The following is an 817-nucleotide window of genomic DNA, read 5'->3' on the forward strand; positions in this document are numbered from 1 at the left end:
ATTTATATATATATATATATATATATATATATATATATATGAACTTTTAACAATAAGTACTCAAGGTACTAAGGAGATAGGTTTTTTCATGTGCACTAATATTTTTTATATTTTTTTATTGAATTTGGATTCTCTAAATTTTCAATTTTTATTTTAGAGGGTAAAGTGTGATCTTCTACCTTTAAATCTCAAATTTAATATATATATATATATATATATATATATGAACTTTTAACAATAAGTACTCAAGGTACTAAGGAGATAGGTTTTTTCATGTGCACTTATGAAAGTAATATTTTTTTATTGAATTTGGATTCTCTAAATTTTCAATTTTTATTTTAGAGGGTAAAGTGTGATCTTCTACCTTTAAATAGTTTCTCTCTCAAATTTACTCTTGGTCCTAGTGAAAGATCACACTTTACTCTTTAAAGTAAAATTCAAAATTTAGAGAATTCAAATCCTTTTTTATTGGGATTGTCCATGGTTCTTTTAAAAGAAGAGATTCACTTAGTAGTTGCATCTATAAATCAAGGACGGATTCATATTCCTGGGTAGGGGGGGGGAAGTGCCCCAATAGAGTAAAATTTTTTTAACTAATACATAGTAACAAGTTTTATTTGCCCTCATTATATAATTAAATTTGACCCCACTATAATTGAACTTCACTCATCAACTTTAATTATGTAAAAACAAATGGTAATTCAAGATTCAAATGACTTTGTTACAATAACCTTTAAAAAGGAGTGAAATAATTATAGATTTGTTATTTTATAATTGCAACTAATAAATAAATTTAAAATTTTAAAAAAATCTGTTT

Source organism: Arachis ipaensis, chromosome B06 (genome assembly GCF_000816755.2).
Source record: "Arachis ipaensis cultivar K30076 chromosome B06, Araip1.1, whole genome shotgun sequence".
In the NCBI taxonomy this organism is placed as follows: domain Eukaryota; kingdom Viridiplantae; phylum Streptophyta; class Magnoliopsida; order Fabales; family Fabaceae; genus Arachis; species Arachis ipaensis.